Source organism: Protobothrops mucrosquamatus, unplaced genomic scaffold, assembly GCF_001527695.2.
Source record: "Protobothrops mucrosquamatus isolate PMUCROS unplaced genomic scaffold, P.Mucros_1.0 scaffold_138, whole genome shotgun sequence".
NCBI lineage: Eukaryota > Metazoa > Chordata > Lepidosauria > Squamata > Viperidae > Protobothrops > Protobothrops mucrosquamatus.
The window spans coordinates 78,257-91,706 of NW_015386214.1; positions in this window are offsets into that span (position 1 = coordinate 78,257).

The following is a 13,450-nucleotide window of genomic DNA, read 5'->3' on the forward strand; positions in this document are numbered from 1 at the left end:
CTTATATGTTTTAGCCTCCAGTCCCCTGATCATCTTTGTTGCTCTTCTCTGTACTCTTTCTAGAGTCTCAACATCTTTTTTACCTGGATATATTTTTTAATTTTATTATCTCTTATCCAACCATTATTTAGCAGAGTCTAGTTTTCAAGGAGCCTTTAAATTATCTAAAGAAGTTACAAAGAAAAACGTGTGTATCATTTCCATTTTGGAGAATATCTTTGTGAGATCTGGAGTTGGGTGCAAACCTAATAAACGGAATGCAGCATAACGTGTAGCAAGGGAAAATATAAGACTGAGAGCTAAACACTTAGCATCCTTTCTCCAAGTAGTAGAAACTCATGATGAAACATTCCCTATGTTTGGATGATTATCCAGTCAGTCAGGATTCCTTCTGTCCCATTGTTTTTGTGTATCTCCACAAACCATCTGCCTGATTTTCTATAGCTCTTCTTTTCGGGTTTTAGAAAAGTCTAGATTTATTTTTGTCACTTGACAGAGAACCCATTTTGGGCAGCCATCTAACAACTCTAAAGTAGATTGATTTATCCAATGTACATCTCTAAAAACAAATGAACACGGTCTAGAAACTTGCTTGTTTCTCTCTCCAAGGTTACTGCCACAAACACTTAGCTATGAGGTGTTCCACCTGTTGGTATTTTTTAGGTTTTCTGGAAAGAGATTTGTTTCCTGTTGAAGATTTTATTTTTAAGTGTTTGTGACAGCTCTAAAAGCTCATATCCTCTTTTCCTAATCCAGTAATTAAATTCCACCTACCTGAATTTCCCCCTGCTGTTTCAGTTGAGCAAATTAATCTTCATACTATATTTTAACTGTAATCGGAAATGTTAAACAGCTGTTTTTGTTAAAGTAAGAGATAGAATATAAAAGCTACTGTATCTTGGGTGTGGAAAGCATGTAATTTCTCTCAACAAAGTGTTCGGATGTTCTTTCTCTGTTTAATTTGTTTAATTTATGCAAAAAAAGGCACCCCATATCTTCTTGCTACAAATTTTCACAATAACAAATAGTGTGGCAAAATAGGTCTATATGGAAGTAAATAAAATAAATAAAAGTTGTGCTGAGTTGCTGGGAAAAATGATTTTTTAAAACTTTCCTATCAATTAATTTTTTTCAACAATTTATTCTTTCTAAAGCATAGAATGATTGTTTGACACTAAAATATAAACTGTCTCTGCACACACTATTATATGTGATTTCACTGTATTTTCATTTGGTAACATTGATAAAATGTAACTTTAAAAAAAATGGGGGAAAAAACACAAAAATTGCTATTGCCCAGAAAAATAAAGTGAGCCCTTTTTCTACTCACTTTAGGCCTGTAAAGGAAGAATTGTCTCCAGGCAAACAAGTAAGGAAGTGCTTTTAAGCTGGAAAGCATAGTTGGATCCTCCTTATAGTAGTGGATGTATCAAAAGCCTTGCACAAGTATTACAAAAATTATTAAACACAAAAAACCTCTGTGCACTGGAAATTCTAGGTATCTTCAGCACACACCAAAAAGTTGGCAATTGTTGGTAGTTATTGCAGAAAAATCACAAAATGATGTTAGAGGAGGCAGAAAGTAGATCCAGTGCATCTCTAGATAATTTACTATTGATCGGCTATTACTAAGTAGATGTTGGAGCATCCTAAAGCCATCTGCCTCAGCATGAATGTTAAGTGGCAACTGTGCGAACTGTAGTTTTTAGATTACAGAACTAGACGTTTTGTTGATCTTGCTATACACCAACCAGGATTTTAGATTTCCAATTATTTAACAATAAGAGCAACAACACAACCCCTCCCCCCCCAAATACTGTTGCTGAAATAACAACGCTAGTAATAAAATGGGTAACTGGGATGAGAATTTTTGTGCAAAAGGTGTGTGAGCCCCATTTGATTTTGGTATTCAAATAACATTTCTGGCTTAAAAGTCTTTTAATTCTGAATAAATGACTTTTGAGCAGACAAGATGCCACAAGCCGGGAGTCTGCCAGCCCTACCTAAGAAGAATTATTTCTCAAGATGGGCCTCTGCCAGGCAGCCTCTCTTCTTGTGCTTCTTCCTTTTGCTTCAGGGACCACCAGGAGAAGGTTATGCAAAGATGTACTCCAGATACAGGCAGCAACTCGCAATACAGGGTACCGCATAGACTTTCTCTTCTGTCCACACCTTCCCCAAAGGGGAATCAAGCAGGATAATTTTTCCCCCCTTCAACCTCTCATGAAGGGGAGGCGTGTGAATATTACTGCCTGCCACGGAGTAAAGCGGGAGAATTATTTTTATACAGACTGTCCTGCCTACCCATTGGTGTAATAACTGGCAAAGGATAGACGAGGGCGGAATAAGGAGCCGCCAAAATTGCGTAACTTGAGGCTATTGTTTCCCTCGCGAGCTTAATCTTGAAATAACTTTAGCTGACTCGCAGCGAGAAGATGGATGCCCGGGGGTTTCGAGGTAATCTGACACAAACGCGCAGGGCGTCGCGCTATTCGCCCCGAGCTACTCTTCGTCCCGATCCTCTGAAGCAGGGCCCCGTCGACGCAAAGGAAATCCCAACTGTGTGAATGGCAGTCAGCAACCGTAGGATCGCGAATGGTTGCCCCATCAGCTAACAGCGCCTTTTTTTCCTCTTAGGCAGCTTTCCTCTTTCCTCCTGCCCGAGCCGGGTCGGGCATTTCTCACCGAACTCGCTCCAAAGTTGCCGCGTTTGGCCTCCTCAGCCCACCTCAACTCAGTCAGCCGAGTCCACCGGCCCCGGAGTGAAGCCGGCCTTCTCGAGCTTACCCCCTCGCTCGCCGCCAATCCCCGCCGGAGCCTCCTTCAGCTCCGGCTATCTCATCCTCGCGGGGAGCTGCCAGCACGGCGCGGCGGCGGCGGCGGCGGCGACAGCTGCGGCAAGCGAAGCGGAGGCAGGAGGCGGCTCGCGAGGCAGCCCTTCCCGGCGGGCGAGCTTGACCTGGGTAGGGGATAAATAGGCAAAGCGAAGCGCGCCATCCGCGCCTGCCTCTCCATTCGCCCCGGGAAGCGTGTGGCGGGCTACTCTTGCCAGGGCAGGAGGAAGCCCGGCGGACCGATCTGCGGGCGGGATTTCATCCGAAATCGGTGCCGGCAGAGGCGGGGGTAGAAGCTCTCCCGCTTTGGCCAGTGGCTTGAGCCACGAGGGATCCCTTCCCTTGGCGCCCGGGAAGCCGGCAGCAGGCAGAGCCCGCCGGTGGACCGCTCCGCTCCGATCCCGCGGCAGGAAGACCCATCCGCTCCGTTTCCCCACCCCCGGCGCCTCCCCCTCCAGCTGCCTCCTCCCTGGCCCGCCAACCCCACGCAGGGAGGACGGCCCGGGACTGCCAGCTCCGCTTGTAGACCCCTCCTGCTCCTCCTCCTCCTCCTCTCCCGGGCTGCTCCGTGGGAGGGGGGGAGGCGTTACTTCGCCGTGCCCCCTCGCGGGGCTCGCCTGAACTCATCCCGCCGGCAGCGCCCTCGCCCGCTAAGAGGGGCGGGAAGCGTTGCCCGTCAGCTCCAACCCCGCCCCGCCTCCCCGCTTTTCCAAAGCCAGGCAGACTTTTTTTCTCTCCCCCTCCGCCGCTTCCCTCCTCTTCCCCCCAAACTCAAGATGAGGCGGATGAGTCGGCGGCTGGCGTTGTCTCTCCTGGGGATCTTGTGGATCGCCGCTCTCCTCCTCTTCCTCGGGGCCCGGAGGAAGTTGGAAGCGGCGGGAGCCGAAGGGCGGCAGACGCCAAAGGTACGTGAAGGGCCCGCCCCGCCCCGCCTCGCCTCCCCTCCTCGGTGGGATCTTGGCGGGGAAGAGGGGGCCGAGGGGAGAGAGGGGACCGGTGCGAGGACAACGGGGCTTCCCCGCTGGCCAGGAACGCGCCAGCGACTTCGGATCGCAGCGGCCAAGTTGGTTCGGGTGCAACAAATCAGCCTCTCGAAACCCACGTGGTGACCAGACACCTGCTCGTCTTCTGCCCGGGCGGAGCTTCGGTTCCCGCTTGGCGGCTGCGGTTGCTGGGCGGAGGGAGCCCCCCTCGCTCAGATTCCCCTTAAAAAGAAAGCCGGTTTCCCCGCCAAGTTTTTTTTTGGTTGTTGTTGTTGTTGTTGCGTTGCAGGCCAAGTGGGAGAAAGGAGAGCGAGGGAGAGCGAGAGAGCGAGAGAGCGCTTGCCGTTGAAAAATTTGCCCCGGGTGACTGGCTCGGGGGCTGCCCTCGAAAGGCAGTCAAGCCGCCTTTATTTACGGAGTGTTGCTTTCCCGAGGTGAACCGAACCATAATTCACGCGATCAGCACAAGTTTCTGGTTTCACTAGTAAATCATTTGGACGGGATGGTGGCTGAGTTTTATGCAACACCCCGGGCTAAAACGGTCTTGGCTCGGATGTGAGCAGAGAGATCTCGGGGAAAGTGAGACTGGTTTGGCTGTTGCATAGTATAGGTGTAGAGTGTGGTGTTATGAATCTGCACACACACACAGCTAGGGTTGCCAGGTGTCCACTATTTGAGTGGACAGTCCACTTTTCCCACATTACGTTCACTATTTTTTTTTCACAAAATAGTGGACATTTTTTTTAATTCAAAAGCTTTATGATGAAATGGCACGTAATCTAAAGCTGTACAGTCTACTTTTTTTTACTACTTAACCCCTCCCCCCCCTTGTCCGCTATTTTTTGGAAGCAGACCTGGCAACCCTAACACACACACACACACACACACACACACACACACACACACACAGAGTGTGCGTGCATGCGTGTATGAGTACAATGTTACACTTTAAAGAAATAAAAACATAAAACATTGTGCCTAAAGCAAGTCCTTGTGTCTTCTGATTCCTCCACACTCCTCCCCCGCTTAGCTGTCAGGATTTTGGCCTGATCAAAGATCGAAGCCAATGAAGGGATGCATAGGTGCCCTATGATAACTGGATCCTAAGTGATGCTTCAGGCACCGTTAGAGGAAGATTGTGGAACAGTTGGAAGCCAAAAAGCATCATTCAGCAATTAATATGTTTGGTCCCTTAAGTACAGTACTTGATTGAAATAAAGAGGGATGGAGATTGCATTTTTTTTTTCTTCCCTTCAGTTTTAAGGGTATTTTCACAAGAAGACGCTAAAGCCTTTTAAATCTGAAATGAGTTCACTTCTTAACTATGCGATAGCTAGACAGTTTTAAATCAAATGTGCATTTAACTAAGAGGGATTCTATATTCAAGTTGCAGAAATGGGAACTGCGAAAAACAAATTTCAGTGTCATTTGTTGAAAATGGCCTTAATGCATTTAAAATGTTCTTGTTTAATAGGATATTCAGCTTTTGTGGATGGTTAAAGAGTCTTTAAACTAGAATGGTTTAGTGTTGTTCTTGGACACAAAGTGCACTTCCTAGGTCTATAATTTGAAGATTAAATCCTGCAAACTATATGCATTTGGTTCAGCTGTACAATGTTCAGAACACACACACATTCCATAGTTTATCTGGTAAAAGTTTAACTTCTGATTTACTTTCCAAGTAGCAATATTCACTCAGAAATCACAATATTCTTATGGTTTTACCACATGGCAGGACTTACATTATTTTAAGAATGTTTTGCAGTGTAATCCTGTTCATGCTTACTTGAAAGTAGATTCCACTTTGTACATTCCCTGTTCATGCTTTTCTGAAACTAAGCCACACTAAACCGAATGCAATTTCTTTCCAGATAAGCAAACCTAAGATTTTGCTGTCTCATCATACTTGTTACAAACTCTTTAAAGAATTGTATTTCAGCGTGTCACTTTCCAGGTCTTTTGCTACCTTGGTGTAAATCTTATTTAATGAAGTTAAATAGATACTGGTCCGGATTGGATTAGATGGACTTTGTATTAAAGATATTCCTAAATTTTTATCTATTTGGTACAATTTGGTATATTTTTAGTAAAATAACACAGAAACCATTACATATCTCTGTAAATAGCAGTATTCACCACGATTCTTCCAACTTGTTATCTGTAGATGGAATCATTTCTCCAGCAACTGAGTAATTATGTAGTCCTGGACTTATAACCACAATTCAACTAGAATTTTTGTTGATAAGTAAGGTGGTTGTTAAGTGACTTGTGTCCAATTTTATGATCCTTTTTTTGCCATGGTTAAGCGAATCACTCCAGTTGTTAATCGTTAAGCCAATCCACCTTCCTCATTGAGTTTGCATGTTATAAGTCAGTTGGGCAGGTTGCAAAGGGCGATCATACGATCCCCAGATATTGCAACCTTTGTAAATACATGCCAGTTGCCAAGCTCCCAAATTTTAATCACATGATGTGGGATTGCTGCAGCAGTTGCAAATGCAACAAATGTTGCAAGTCACTTTTTTCAGTGCTAATGGTCACTAATTAAATGGTTGTAAATTGAGACTACTGTATACCCAAACTGAAACTGAAACTTAATAAAGCATGTGGATTAGCTCAGGTCAAGTATACTATCTGCATATAGCAGAGAGCAGATAGTTTGTCTCCACAATGTATGGTTTGAAAATGAAGGACTTTGTTATCACTCATCAAACCTCATTTGTAGATACTGTATATTCTTGGATATGTGTGCATACTGTGGATGGGAGTCACTCCTCTGTACATTGTGTAATATTTTTTTGCTTGAGACTTGAGACTGAATGTACATTTTGCAAAATTATTTGTTTTAATCATGATTTGTTGAATAAGCCACATTGGCCAAGATGCCAAAATAGCTTATCCGCTGCTAAATTGTAAACAAATCACACTATGCCTTGGAGCAATGCATGAACCCATTTGTTATTGGGACTGGCAGAATGTGTAAGCAAACAGCATTATGGTTGGAAGATTGGCTGAAAAGAATGGCTTTATTTACAATATAATCTACAGTTATTCGGGGCACATTCATATATGAGGGCAGATGTCGTATAATACAAATGCATTTATCATCTGAACTGAATTTTTTAACTTTATCAGTTCAAAAGATGGTTTCATTTTTCCTTGGGGTGTATGTTGTTTGCTAGAGGTTACATTAGTTCTACAAATTGGTTTGGTTCCAAACTTAATGATTGTTCAGATTTAATGATTTTGGTGAATGCTGCAACCTCATATTAACTCAGAGTCCAATTTATTTTTAATAGGTGATAATGAAAACTGTGACTAACTGTGTTTCTGTGCAGGTCTAAAAATGCAATAATTAAACCAGTGGGCAGTGTCTCAATCAAGCTTTCCACTCATGTCACTGGCTGGGAATGTCCTGGGCAAGAAAAAGAAGCAGTTTCTTTCATTCTTTTTTTAACTGCAGCTTTCCCAGCTCTAGCTGTGCTGGACCAAGGAATAACTAAGCTTTTTTTTTTTTTAAATAATATTTTAATACAGTAGAACCTTACTGAAATCTGCCATTTTTTAAAAATAAATAGGGTAGAAAGAAGTTGATTTAAAAATCTTGAAATGTGAAAGAAATGCAGTTTTTTTCCTATCTAGGCCTACAGAGCTCTGTATCCTGGTCATGAATCCATTATGGTTTGTAATGATAAAGTTGCCACCCTTTTTAAAAGTTTCCTGACAGTCTGTTCATCTCTAACATGTATAAACAAGGAGAAGAACTCTTTTTTTCTATGCTGAGAATAGCTGTACCTACTGACTTTAGATGGTACTGTTGAATGAGAAATTTTGTTTGCTTTTTAAAAAAATACCTGAACAGAGGTCACAAACATCTCCATTAGTAAGAAGGAACATGGATTTCGAAAACTTTTGGCTATGGAATGATCAGAAATTTTCCCTATCATTAGCGATAAGCACTGTTCATTTTCACCATCATGGCTGAGAATGATTGGAATTGCAGTATGGTGCATCTAGAACAGTGTTTCTCAACCTTGACGACTTTAAGATGTGTGGACTTCAACACCCAGAATTTCCCAGCCACAATGGGGAATAGCTAGGGAATCCTGGGAGTTCAACCCCACAAATCCTAAAATGGCCAAGGCTGAGAAACGAGGATCTAGAGTGTTCTTTCTAGAGTGTTCTAACATGGCCATATTTTGCTTCTGATCCCCTAAAGCAGAGGTCCCCAACCTTTGGGCACCAGGGACTGGTTATGTGGAGAGAGATTTTTCCGCGGACTGAAGGGGCATGGTTTTGTGTGCTGCCTGCATCCCGCAGATGGGGGTTTGCTTGTTTGTGCGGCCTGATTGCTGGCATGCTGCAGCCCAGTACCGGTCCATGGACCAGACATTGGGGACCCCTGCCCTAAAGAGCTTTCTAGATTCTTCTTCTCTTCTCTTCTCTTCTCTTCTCTTCTCTTCTCTTCTCTTCTCTTCTCTTCTCTTCTCTTCTCTTCTCTTCTCCAGCTGCTATATTCCAAGCTGTTTAAATTCAACTTAAAAAAAAAGAAATCGCAATAGCCACAACTGTGAAAAATAAAACCCTTCAGATTTATAATTTGAGAGCTGCTTCATCCTCTTCCTCCTCCTCCTCTTTCATGGAGTACAGTGAGCAGCAGACGTTTACAAGAATGCATGATGTGATGCTTTCCCCCACGGGAACAGAATCAGCACTTCAGTCTGGAGACTAACAGCAACTTAGCTGGCAATCACCCCATCAGCTGTGGGGTTGAATTAGGCAATATCAGCTTGTCTATGGTCAGAAAAGTGCAAAGCTTGTCAGAAGAAAGAACTTGCTGATAAAGCTTCAAAGTGTTTCTCAGTTTGAAAGGGTTGGTTTTTTTTAAAAAGCAACTGCTTGAAAGAGTCTTAATACTTGCCTTTTGTAAAACAATATGCTTGGGAGAGAAAGTCTGTGCTTCTTGCATTGGAGTCTACAATACCTTGCAGTGCTCCCCCCCAAGCACATTTTTGAATTTCTCCTATGTATATAAATGATTTGCCCATCTCTTTTGGCATGAAACAAAGGAGCAGACCATTGGAAATGTTATCATGAAAACTAAATGTGATATTGGAGGTCAGATTGAATCCAGGTTTAAGAAACCTTATACATAAATAAAGTAATGTAATGTGTGCAAGTCACATAAAGTTGTTTGGCATTTCAGGACTTCTTAGTTTGATTTGTATTCGTTTTTCCATTTTATTCGAGTATTGGTTAGTACATCCAAAAATGTCCATTCAGTTTTTAAATATTTGCATCTTTGTTCTTTCTCTAATGTATACATTTTTTCCAATGCTTTACAATATTAATTTTTGTTCAGTGGGTTCTTAATGCATACCTTTTTTGTGTATAGTTGCACATGTAAGCATTCCACAGTTTGCTTGAAAATTTGGGAAGTACACGTTCTATGAATTTTTAAAAATGGCCAAGAATAGTTTTTTTTGAATCTATTCCTAGAGAAACCTCCTAGACATCCCCACCTGTCATAAAGGTTAGCATTCAGACAGTCACTTTTTAACAACATGGAGATAGTCACAGGTGCCCCTAGCCTGCTTTGAGGCTGACCGTGCTTTTATGGCCCTTTTAATGGATGCTTGCATGAACAACTTATGTAGGTTATGTTCAAATTTGTGTCGCTTGAAACTTCTTCTTTAAGGAAGTTTCACATTAAAATTATTTCAAATTATATTAGATGCATATAGATTTATTCACTTATTTATATCCCGTCTTTATTTTTATATTGTAAATAACTCAATGTGGTGGACATACCTACCTCCTCCTATTTTCCCCATGACAGAACAACTCTGTGGAGTGGGTTGGATGCAGAGAAAGAAGTCCAAGATGAATCTACAGAAAGAGCAATTCAGTAGACTATATAGCATTCAACTTCCATATTATTCTCCGCTTGAATAGAGAAAGCTGCCTTAGACTAGATCAGGGATCTTCAAACTTGGCCCTTTTATGACTTGTGGACTTCAACTCCCAGAATTCCTCAGCCTGGCATGCTTTTATGAGTCATAAAAGGGCCAGGTTTGAAGACCCCTGGACGAGATCATCCTTCTCTAATTTAATATACTCCAGATATGTTTTACTTCAAATCCCATGATGCTATGCTAGCTGCAGAATCATGGGAGATGGAGTTAAACAAGTTGGGAGGAGACCAATATTGTCTATACTGACCAGCTGCAGCTTTCCAGGTGTTAGGACATTAATATTTAGTTTCCAATTCCACGTGCTCTCTCATCATGTTATTTAGAAATGCAAAACACAGAAAGAGAACTAAACTATTTCTCTCCAGCTTTGCAGCTGTGTGTGTTTGGTGGAGATGACGGGAATCTGGCCAAATGCAAAAGAATGTAGGACTCTCATGACTGCTCATTATTTGAGTAGCAAAGGAAATTTTAGGTACCACAGCTTTTTATATTCCTCACAGTAAGGAATGTCTTTCTGTGTGGTTGTTGTAATTCAACAAACTTCATTCAGTATTTTACCATTTTCGCCTCAACTGTGAGATTCTGGGCAATTCACAATACAAAAAAGACAACAAGCAGAGGCATAATGTAACACTTCCCATTGATCAGATTGGACAGGCAGAATCATATTTGGTAGGGTAGCCCCAAATATATACTGGTGCCATGCAACACAGAGCATTTTAAGTAATTCCAGATTTTTGAATTACCAGGGGTGCAGCAAATTCAGGTTAGGGGTGATTCTATAATAATGTATCTTCAGAATTGTCTTTGAAGGCAGCTTAATATAAAAAATATTGCAATCATATGGTGATCTGGATGAAAGTCACTTTAATCCCTTTGGCTGAAAACGGAACCTGTGAAAGATTTTTGAATGGTGTCTGGATGACAGGAAAGAAGTGAAAAAGGAATCTTTGCAAAAGAGGAATAATTTTTTTTTGCATCCCCTCTGTGTACCTTTGTGTCATGCTGTATGCATTTGTTTGGTCATTCTGGGGAAAAAACCTGATTGATTTATATGGTGGAAAGCTAAAAAGCCACCAAAATACCTTTCTCTTACAAAACCTCCTAAAACAGTTAGAGTGAGGCCAGATTGCTTGGAGATGGGAAATGAAATGTTCCCAAGCTCTGAAGACACATAACATATTAAAAAACAGTATAGTAGAATAACATAGAATAACAGAGTTTGAAGGGACCTTGAAGGTCTTCTAGTCAAACCCCCTGTTTGAGCAGGAGACCTTATACCATTCTGGACAAAAGATTGTCCAACCTCTTCTTGAAAGATTCCAGTGGAGGAGCACCCACAGCTTCTGGAGGCAAGCCATTCCGCTAATTAATTTTCTCACTGTCAGGAAATCTCTCTTTAATTCTAGGTTGGAATTCCTTTAATAATTTTCCACCTGTTACTTATTGTCCTGCCCTCAGGTGCTTTGGAAAAAAGGTTGACCCCCTCTGCTCGGTGACAACCTTTTAAGTGTTGGAAGAGTGCTATCATGTCATCCCCAATCTTTCTCTTTATTAGGCTTGTTGTTGTTGTTAATTGCAAAGTCATGTCCAACCCATCGCGACCCCATGGACAACGTTCCTCCAGGCCTTCCTGTCCTCTACCATCTTCTGGAGTCCATTTAAGTTCACGCCTACTGCTTCAGTGACTCCATCCAGCCACCTCATTCTCTGTCGTCTCCTTCTTCTATTGCCCTCAATCTTTCCCAGCATTAGGCCCTTCTCCAGTGAGTCCTTCCTTCTCATTAGGTGGCCAAGTATTATTAGGCTAGACATACCTAATTCCCAAAACTGTTCATACACCTTAGCTTCCAGATCCCTTATCATCTTTATTGCTCTTTTCTATACTCTTTTTAAGGTCTCAGCATCATTTTTGTATGATGCTGGACACAGTATGTGGTGTTGCCAGTGCAGTATAAAATGGTACTACCACTTCATGTAATCTTGATACTACCTCTCTGTTGATGCAGCCTACAAGTGCATTGGTTTTTTTGGTAGCTGCCGCACACTGCTGGCTCATACTTAAGTGGTTGTCCACTAGGAGTACTAGATCCAACTCTCAGTTATTGAGTCAGGTACCACCTATTCTATACCTGTGCGTTTGGTTTTTCCTGCTTCTATCCTCTCAACTAAATCATTTATGAAAATATTGAAGAGTATTGTGTCTTAAGACAGACCGTTGAGGTATCCCACTGCATGCTTCTCTCCATTTAGATGTAGTTCCATTGAGAATTATACTTTGAGTACAGTTGGTCATCCAGTTGTGAATCTATCTGGTGGTGATGGTAGTAAATTTCATGTAATTTCAAATATGCCTAGTCAAGCCAGACACAATTTGTTGGTCCCTGTAGGGTAGTTGAAAATTCTTCTGCGCCCTTGAGAATGTAGAAGTTTTATTTGATGTATACTTATCCATAAACACAATATAAGTAAAGTGATGTAAAATATAAATATAGAACAATATCAGCAGAATAACAATGTAATAATCAATGTAAAACTTCTTTTAATAGCATAATGCTGTTATGCAAAGAAATATTCTTCTATCTTCATAAAGGTCTTGGGGAAGGGAAGCATATTAAGAGTTTTATTTTTTTAAGCTCAGGAGATAAATGAACTCCAAATGAAGTTTAGAGAGAGCCCATTTCAAAAAGTAGGAGTTAGACCTAATTGCTATGTTCTCCCTCAACAAATAAACCATATTTGGGCATAGTCTCATTCACATAGCAGGCTGTCAATTCCTGGTTCCATTCAACATGTTGAAGCAGAAACACCCTCTGGTGTCCTTGCTGCTTCCTCACACACTGGTGAGGTTGCCTAGTTGAGTAATGAAACGTTTGCAAGAAAACAGCCAAGCTTGAAGTGCGTGAAGGACTTGACAGTTCAACCCAGGGCTAGAAATATTCTCTTCTGTTGGAGAAACAACCTGATTTCATTTTAGCATAACTGTCCATGTTGTGTGGACTTGTAACATGTGTTTCTAAAGATATTGAAAACAAAAGTTTTATTGCAACATTTCCTTCCTCGCTTAACAATAACTCCAGGTAAATAAGCATGTACTAGAAATACACTCTAAAATTGCAGAATGAAATTTATTGGAGGGATCATGGCACACTGCATTCTTTTTTAGACGAACCTTCCTTTTCCTTTAGCACTTGCTGTACATGTGATTCTTTTCAAAATCCATTGAACTGTCAAAGATTTCATTTTCCTGTTCTCCTCCTTTCTGCTGAACCCATTACAGACCTGGTTCAGCACTCAGTCAAATCAACAATCTCTTCTTCCAAGAGATAGGAGATCAAGCCTTGCACAAGCTATGTTACTGTCAGTCTGCTTGCTTAAAATAGCTTCTTTTTCATTTATCCTGAAAATTCCATCAAAAGTTCCATTCCCCCCTGATATATCTATATATGTATGTATGTATGTATGTATGTATGTATGTATATGTATATGATGTATATGTATATGATGTATATGTATATATATATATATATGTATGTATGTACAGTATATATGTATATATGTATGTGTATATATATATATATATGTATGTATGTGTATATACATACATATATATACATATACACATACACTACACATATACACATACGCACACACACAC